General features: G+C 31.6%; 1 long non-coding RNA gene across 3 annotated transcripts; it reads right to left on the reverse strand.

Annotated features, from left to right (window-relative positions):
* Positions 1-223: 223 nt before the first annotated feature.
* Positions 224-3,254, reverse strand: LOC130241418 (uncharacterized). Of its 3 annotated transcripts, none has more exons than XR_008838870.1 (6): positions 3,001-3,254; positions 1,382-1,439; positions 1,195-1,293; positions 917-1,080; positions 732-827; positions 224-558 (listed from the first exon to the last, which is right to left on the reverse strand). It is a non-coding gene; the product is annotated as an uncharacterized LOC130241418 (long non-coding RNA). The 3 variants fall into 3 exon arrangements; XR_008838871.1 differs by lacking the exon at positions 3,001-3,254 and adding an exon at positions 2,358-2,441; XR_008838872.1 differs by lacking the exon at positions 3,001-3,254 and adding an exon at positions 2,396-2,429.
* Positions 3,255-8,465: the final 5,211 nt, after the last annotated feature.

Here is an 8,465-nt window from a genome sequence, read left to right on the forward strand (position 1 = left end):
TTTTTCTATTAGAAAGTCAATGCCTCAAAATAACTTTTGTGTTCAACAGAAGCAAGAAATTCAAACAGGTTTGGAACAAGTGAAGAGCAAGTAAATGACAGAATTTTACGTTTTAGACAATCTATCCCTATATATATATATATATATATATATATATATATATATATATATATATATATATATATATATATATATATATATATATATATATAATAAAATGCACCATTACCAATTAAAGGTACATACATGTTTTGAAGTTACTACCCCAGTGACAGTCTTTATTGAGTACAAAAAAAGGCTCTACATCAACTCATTCTTTAAGGATTCTATGCTAATCGACTTTCTATTTTCTATCATCCATGCCAAGCAAAACTTTTTGTACAAGTTCAAAGTCCTTTACTATATACTATGTGAAGAGCATACATTAATCCAAACAAGACAAAAAAGGTCTGGAAGTGTGCTGTGGGTGGTGTCCAATTCATTCTTCAGGACAGCAGAGACCCTCAGTGACTGCAGGGCCAATAAAGCATCTTCAGTCAGCGCTTCAGGATTATTAATCTAAAATATAATTCAAGGATATTAATGTTAGGACAATATCAATATGACTGAGCCAATTTTACATGATTCATCAACAAGTCATGATTACAATTATGTTAAGTAAAAGTTGCTCCTCAACTTTCATCTTTTCAATAGAACATGCCTAATTGTGAAAAGAATGAATGAAGTCTTACCAGGGTGGTCCTAAAGAATCCCCAGTCACGCTCACGCAGCAAGACCAAAAGACCTCTGATAACAGTAGTCCATCATGAACTGACATCATGCAGTTCCTGCAAAGACAAAAATTAAGAAAAAAAAATCTAAATAAAATATATATTTATATTTTAATTAACACTTTAATACATGACCCTAAACATACCTGCTCATCATAAACCTTCAAAAGATTAGCCAGGGTATCTGCTGTCTTGTCAGTTTTGGATGCTGTTTGCCTTAAAATTGTCATAAAATGAAATAGGTGGTGGTGCGGTTGTCCAAAGAATTTGTGGGGAAAATTCTCATTTGTAACATGTTGGTACTCTGCAGCTAAAAAAAACAAGAGAAATTTTCATAAAACAAACCCACACTACAAAATATATAATGCTAGAAAAAATATATTAATATTATCATTATGTTTCATTTACTTATTCATTTTTTTACCTCAGATGAAAATCAGGTGTTGATCAGATCAGATGTTGATATCAGGATCTTCATATTGTAAACTGAACTCAAGGTCTAGCTGAAGTTTCACTTTCCTTGCTGCAAAAGTATCATTGCAAATACACTGTAATATTTATTTTAACTGGATATGCCAGGCATAGTAGTACAAAATGAATATTTTACCCACCTTTTACATGCCTCCATATAAGAATCTTTCTGTAGTCAGCAACAACCGACCTTCAATTCTGTATGTACACAAAGTCACAGTTTCATTCAGCTGAGAGTGGAAGTAGTACAATTGCATGATGTCTAACGTTAACCCCCAAAACGGTTAGCAATAGAGCTGATCATCATGTTAGTTGCTTTGATTCGATGAACACGGATTTAACTTAAACAGTATTGAAATTTTGAAAACTGAGTGGGACGACAAATAAATTTAAGGCCTATTTTTAAAAGCTAGAAATAACAAAACTTACCTTATTGTCTAATGATGTAAAAATATATAGCCTAAAAAATATAGATATTTAAGATATATAAAAACTATTTCTTGTTTACCACGTCTGGATGATTAGAATATTTGTTTTGCTATTATTTTATTTAATATTTTATTTAATAATTTTTATAACTTTGTATTACTGTGTTATAGCTAGGCATACTTTGTTTTTTAGGCTATATATATTCTCTCCAGAGTAAACATAAAAAAAATAGATTGGAAAAAAAAACGTTTACCATACCTTTAACATATGTTTGACTTAAATGACATTTAAAATCATTTAACTGATCGCACTGATCAGGTAATCATTCATATGCAGAGATGTCTTCTCGAGCGCAGGGAAATAATCAGTGTTGATTAGTACTGGTGATTGAGGTAAAGTTAGTTTTATATTTACATATTCAGACTTTCTCCTTAATAATATAATATAATTTCAGAAAAGTAGTTTTTGCATATTCTAAACAGTAAAATCATATTAGCAGCCAATGACTTTCAAAGTACAACATTGTTCAGTCAAAAAAATTGTGCATTAAGTGTAACGTTAATGTTGTTTTCATGTCATACTTGCATGTGATTTCAGACCGAATACACAAAGTACCATGGTAAACGACATATGGAGAGAGTCACAAGTTGTTACTGGACGAATATATGAATATAAAACCAACTTTACCTCAATGTGCTAGTGTGAGATGAAGCTCTGCTCTGTACCTGCTCAGGTGAGGAGCACAGCTTAAATGTTCTCCGTTAGGCTCTCGTGTATGGATCAGCATGCAGCAAGCTGTGTGTGACAGACAGCTACGTTTTGAGGCTAAGTTTTTGCCCGTCATCAGAAAATACCGTTCAGTATTTAGGCGGAGATTATTTGAGTTATGATTATGCGCCTTTCGTTTCCGTAGTGCCTACAGATCGCGAAGATAATACCACATTCACAGTCTGGACAGAGTTCAGCGCAGCGCCATGACGTTCGGTTGTGTGAGCACGCGTCACCATGACAACCAAAACGCATGCTCGCGCCAAGATTTAAAAATATGTAAAAAAAGTGAATCTGCCGATTTCAGATGTTTTTGTCCTTATAACACTGTTAGAATTCATAGTTAACACATTACAACTAACGCTAACGTTGCACTGATTCAAATTTTTTAAAACAGTAATGTTAACGTTAGTTAGCAACAAGTGGGGCTAAACACGTTTTCTGTAATGCACGACATGTAAACGCATTCAGACAAACTCTACATTACATTGAACTGTTACTGTGATTATATTGATTAAAACATAAATTTAATATTTCTTGGATTTGTAAATAGTTTACTTACTGTAGTGTGAAGCGAGGCCGATCCGCCATCTTGAAAAAACGAATGAAGCACGAGAACGTACGTGAACCTGGATGACGTCACACGCAAAATCACTGGGCTGAAAGATTTTGAGTTAATGAAACTTTAAAGAGACATTTTGTATAAATTAAACACAGCAAAATCGTTCACCTTACTTGAAAGATTTAATTTTTACAAACTCAAAAATAAGAAAAAGTTCTAAATACTCATCTAGGTTAATTAAGATTAACGAATTTTAATGATTTAAGTTAATACAACTCAGTTCAATTAATTAGTTACAGCATTAGGGTTTACAGTGTATATATATATATATATATATATATATATATATATATATATATATATATATATATATATATATATATATATATATAATACATATATATTATGTCAAACCAACTTTTATTTTGGATGCTATTAATTGACATTAATCTTTGCCCAGCGCTAATAAATATATACTATTATAACCCATATAAAAATAAACTATATTAAATAAACTTTTTAAAAATGTTATTCATATACGAAGGGAGGGATTTGTTCATACAGTACATTAGTTGCTTGGTTATAACATTTTATTATTATAACATTTTATAACAAACAACTGGTTGTTTGTATAGTATTTTCTGAATTATGGAGGGATAAATAGAAATAAATCCCCTCTTTAAAAACCATTGATTCTGCTATATTTAAAAAAGAAGAACACAGTTTTTTCATGTACCACTCAGAGGTGCGTTTCCCAAAACCATCATTAGCCAACTAAGGTCGCAAGTTCCGTCGTTACAAACATAGTTAGTTGATTTGCCGTTTCCCAAATCTGTCGCTCCAACAAACATTCGCAAACTGCGTCGCAAACTTGAGGACTCGCAACTACAGCTCTGGAGCTGTAGTTAGAAACATAGTTCCTGGCTGTGTTCTATTCCCACTTATCCCCCCTGTGCCCTATACATTTAGAACATTCTAACATTCAAAGTTGGAATTATTAAAAATAAAAAAGCATTAAAGTCATCTCTCTCAGGTGTAATTTGCTTTCAAACAATTTTTACTGTCCAGTTTTAGCGATCTTCATGCTTACAATTGTGCTCCCTTTGCAGTGCCCTTTGAAAACATTGATGTCATTTTGAACACAGCCTCATGGTTATTTATTAAGTATCTGTACTGTATATGACATGGCCCTGCTGGTTAGAACTTTCTGCTGTGGTTTACAAGTGTCAAATTGTAAAAGTAGACTTTTCTAAAAACTAAAAAATAAATAGACAATATCCTACTTAATAATAATAATAATAATAATAATAATAATAATAATAATAATAATAATAATCATCATCATCATTAATATTATTATTATTATTATTAAAGTATGATTTTTTTATTTCGTATACATAATAAATGTTAAATTTCATTTTATAATAAATAGCTTCATTATTTATTTATTTATTTATTTATTTATTTATATGATTCATATATGATATTAGAATGTGTTAGCTTTTGTAAGATTTTATGTTTTAGAATAGAATATGTAATGTTCTCAGTAATATTGGTAAAGGAAACGCCGGCTCTATATGTGCCATTTACATATATTTCAGTTAATATGGAAAGCGAGTGCATGTTTTTACCAAATCTAATATTGGATTTTATTTTAAATGCGTGTTTGTGTAAAACAATATAATTTGCACAAAGAAATGATGGGGTTTTTCTCTAAAGAAGTAGTTCCTCCGTCCCGTTTGGAGCGTCATTATGGGCGTTTTATGTTATAACTAACATGGTTCAAGCAATGGATCTGCGACAGAGAAACTATGCGTTTTGGGAAACACTTGTCACTACATTATTCATTTCCCAAACGATGCATCGTACTAAGATAGTTCAGCCGCGAGTTTCGTCGTTGTTTGGGAAACGCATTTTGGTCATTTTGGCTTTACATGGAGAGATTTTTCAGTCTAAGGTAAAGTAAACATTCCTTAATTGATGTTTGTTTCTTATAGCAAATTATAACATTGTGTCTGTATATTTCTATTACAATACAATATTTTTAAAGGCTGTTTTCTTTTTTGTTCTGATTCTAAAATTTCCACTTCGGCAGCTCTTACATAAACCTTATAGGTTGTTATCGAGAGATTTGTGCATTCATAAGCTGCCTGAAAATAAACAACATTTAGTACAAAGAATTGGAGTGATTAAAAAATCCTTCTTGTTTCTTTTTCTTGATCCTGTTTTAAACAGGAATTTCAAACGTACTTAATCCAATGTTCAGGTTTTTATGCTATAAATGTATGCAAATTAGTTTTGTATTTAATAAAATAAAGCCTCATTTGCATACAATTTTAGAGTTAATTTGTAATAAAAGAATTTGCAGTTGTTAATATAATAAATCATATGTAGAATTTTTTTATCCTCTCCGCTGGCAATGCTTAACTCAGTCTTGTCCATTTCAAAAGGAGCCTTTGAAACATATGATTTGGAGTTTAGTCTTTTACATCTTTTCTATGAACAACAAACCTCAGATGGCATCTCAACTCTGACTTCAAAGAGTCAAATCCAAATGCTGTTTGAAATCTTAGTGATATTACATCTGTCATGTTATATTCTGTCTGAACTGTGGTGCTGGAAGAATAATCGCATTGGTTTTAGTGCAAAGACTCTTAAAGCTGCTTTTTTATTTGTAGTTTATCTGAAAAGTATTTGTTTTTCCCTCTAGGTGGTCTAAAAAAGATATTTGTTAATTTGAACTTTTTTAAGTCTTCATCTATTTTTTAATCTTCTTCATTTTTGGGTTTTGAATATTTAATAACCAAGTGATCATCGTATTGATAGAAGACCTTGTGCACATACTGATTACTGTTATACAGCCCAGAAAACCATGACGCACGGTTTATTTCATTTTGTCTTTGCTCTGTTGTATTTATCATATTTTATGCATGATTCACTCACCTGAATCATCCCAGTTAATATAGATTAATGGATTCTTTCCAAATAGAGCCATTCAAGTCATCTGGTGAAATGTCTTCAAATCATAAAAACTAAAAATTGCAATGTGCTTTTCTTCTCTCATATCATAAAGCCGTAATACATTCATAAATACATGAACAAAAAATGCAAAAATTAATTAAAATAAATAAATTTTAAAATAAATAAAAAGATTAAAATAAAGTTATTTAATTTTGTTTTATTTTAATTTCTTAAAAATTATTTAATTTAATTTATTTTAATTTTTATTCTTACCTACCTAAATACATAAATAAATTACTGAATTCAAGGAGTTTTGTAGTTGAGTTTGAGACAGTAACAGATCTTTCCTTCTCTGGTTAATTTGATCACCTTTATTTTATTTTATTTTATTTTATTTTATTTTATTTTATTTTATTTTATTTTGAATAATTATTAAATGAAATTTATTTTATTTTAATTATACATTTAATTTAATTAGTTTTGTATTCATACCTACAAACATAAATACACAAATAAATAAATTACAGAATTAAAGAAGTTTTGTGTTTGAATATGAGATAATAATAGATCTTTCCTTCTCTGGTTAATTTGACCTCCTTTGTTCTATTTTTTTTAATGTAAATAATTATTAGATGAAATGTGTTTTTTTGCATTTAATTTAATTGTATTTATACCTACATGCATAAATACATAATTAAAAAATTACAGAATTCAAGGATTTTGTGATTGAGGATGAAATACTTTCCTTCTCTGATTACTTTTGTCACGATTATTACGGTATTCCTGCAGAACTACAACTCCCAGAACTCTTTGCACCCATCAATATACCCATGACAATAATCCAGACACTCTCACACAGCTGTAGCTTGTTTTCACTCATTACACGGACTACACTTCACTTTCACATTCACATTGCTTAGTCTTGTTTACCTGTAGCATTATTAAGCATTTTCCTTATCCTGGTTTTCCGTGGCCATAGTTCCTTGCTTTGTTTATTGATTTTTATTGTAAGCTGCCTGGACGATCTCTTTGGCTGTGACTCGACTACTCTTTTGGATTGCCCTGTATGTACTTGTTTGCTCCTGTGATTGCCCTTTGCCCCTCTGATAATTCTTGCAAATAAAGACGCTGCATTTAGATCCTCATTATTTTTATTTTATTTTATTTTATTTTATTTTTTTATTTAACTTTTTATTTGCCTTATATTGCTCACTATTGGCCAGTATAATATTTAATGCAAGCAACAAGAACATTTTCCTTTTCTGCCCAGATCACAGTGAACTGGCTTTAACGTCACGCAGTGTCCTCCTCATAGGCACCTTGAAGTTTCCTGTGGGCTGTTTGTTGGCCAGGCATCAGCGCTCTCATTCTCAGCACATCACACATTACTGGAGCAGTGAATGAATAGACACTTTATCCATCTGGGCATCAATCCATCTGACCAACAGCCCCCTGGAAGCTGTGCAGATGGTCACCACCATTGATCCCCCAGAAATACACACGTTCACGGACAGACGTCCCTGTACATGGACCGTTTATGTGTGTGTATAACGGGCTCTGTTTCAAGTGTCCCTTAATACAGTACATTTGACAGCATGTCCTGTAGATGACATTAAGGCTGTGCAATATGACCATAGTTTAGTTATTTTTACAATTATTAGCCATCATGTGCCTCTTTTTTTTCTTTTTCAAACATTTACCAAACTATGTTTAACAGAGCAAGGAAGTTTTTACAAAATTTCTGATAATATTTTATCTTCTGAAAAAAAAACTCTTCCTGGTTTATTTCAGCTAGAATAAAAACAGTTTTTAATTTTTAAAAAATCATTTTTAAGGTCAAAATTATTAGTCGCATTAAGGGATTTTAGGTTATATACAGAACAAACCACTGTTATTCAATGACTTGCCTAATTACCCTAACTTGTTAACCTAATTAACCTATTTAAGCCTTTAAATGTTCCTTTAAGCTGAATACTAGTATCTTGTAAAATATCTAGTAAAATCAACATAGGCTCATCCTGAAAACGTCCCCCTTCATACGTTTCTGGAGATCGCAAATTATGTAGCCAGAAGAACGTATGGCTGCATTTCATTTTTAAAACAAATGCTATGGGGCGGTATGACACAGTTCCTTTTTGTGCTTACCAGCTGAATGCTTACCTCCGTGTGGATGACTTTCCCGCTGTTACCAGTTTGTCCAGTTAGCTCGCCATGTACGTTGACAGACTTGAGACACTAAGAGGAGCTGACCGCAATGACAGGGTTAGATTCCACCAAAGAACGGTTCCAGAATGCGGGTAATACAAAAACAGAAGCCAAAAAATAAATGAAACAAGTAAATAACGGTGAGAATGTGGTAAAATCTGAAAATGTAGTAAAAATCAGATGAGGGCTTTTCTTTTTCTGGATTGCTTTTCAAAACACTGCCGGTTGGGTTTAGGGGAGGCACTGGGCGGATCAATCTGGGTTTTTGAAAACACTATTGGTTGGGTTATGGAAGGAGG

The sequence above is a fragment of the Danio aesculapii genome, chromosome 15 (assembly GCF_903798145.1).
Source record: "Danio aesculapii chromosome 15, fDanAes4.1, whole genome shotgun sequence".
In the NCBI taxonomy this organism is placed as follows: domain Eukaryota; kingdom Metazoa; phylum Chordata; class Actinopteri; order Cypriniformes; family Danionidae; genus Danio; species Danio aesculapii.